The sequence below is a fragment of the Octopus bimaculoides genome, chromosome 13 (assembly GCF_046866305.1).
Source record: "Octopus bimaculoides isolate indiv1 chromosome 13, ASM4686630v1, whole genome shotgun sequence".
Classification (NCBI taxonomy): Eukaryota; Metazoa; Mollusca; class Cephalopoda; order Octopoda; family Octopodidae; genus Octopus; species Octopus bimaculoides.
In genome coordinates, this window is record NC_142940.1 from 18,041,136 (window position 1) to 18,042,374 (window position 1,239).

The window sequence follows — 1,239 nt, forward strand, 5'->3', positions numbered from 1 at the left end:
CTCATTGGAATTTGAACTCAGAATGCAGTGACAAGTGAAATACCACTAAGCATTTCATCTAGTGTGTTAACAATTCGGCACCTTATTAGTAGTGGTGATAATAATAATGATAACAAGAACACTCGGAGAGAACAAACCTCTGCCAAGGCAACACCAACATCCTCTCAACGATTAACCAGAGATGATTTTTAAAATGCAAATATCTGAAATAAACTCGACTGCTCTCACAAATGAGAATACTAAAAATGAACTCGACAGCTCTCAAAAATTAAGTAAAAAAGCCAGAAAAATAATCTAGAATCCTTGTCTGGTACCTGATTGATCCCAATGGTGGTCATGAAATGTGAAGGTGGCTGTAGAAAATTTAGTACAGTAATAAATGGTTTATCCTTATCTAATACAAGCCAAAGTTAACAAATTCACCATTCAAAAAGGGAGATAATTGAGAAAGACTTGAAAGTTAATGTAAGATTGTAATCATGTAAAGTAAAGTAAATATAACAAAAAATTATCCAGAATCCTTCTCCAGTACTGGATCAATCCCAAAATCTAATCAGTTTGTGCCAGTCATGAGGCCAAACATTCTTGAAAGTTTCATCCAAATCCATCCGGTGGCTCTTGAGATATCTTGTCCACAGACAAACAAATAAACGCAACTGAAAACAATACCCCTGCCTTCGCTAAGGCAGAGGTAATAATAATAGTAGTTGTAAAACAAAGACATGTAAACACTTTCATATAGTTTAAACATCAGTTTTCTTTTTTTAAAGTCATATCTGTTTCAGGACAGAGGTTTTATAGGACACTTTGTCAGTAGGATTTCTATTGATTTCTAAGAATGTTATGTAAGCAGAGTTGAGAAACAAAATTGGAGACATTTATGCCTTTAATCTGAATGATGTGAGGTGGGATGGGCAGCATTGGAGAGAGTAAAACTGTTACAACTGGGAATAGAGACTGGCTTGTGAATGTAAGTTTACCACTTTCTTCCCAATGGCTGGCACTTGCTGTTATTTTGAACAAAAGTCATAAAACAGAAATTTAAAACAACTCCCAAAGCATGCAGTAAGGCAAATAATTTCATAAAGATTTGAAGGATGGGACTGTTTGTGACTGATGTTACAATGGCGGAAATGATAAGAGAAATAGGAAGACTAAAAATTAAATAAGTTTGAAATTCTGTGACATTGCTTTTCCCACTAATGAAATGATCTACTTGAAACATGAGACTTCTTCACA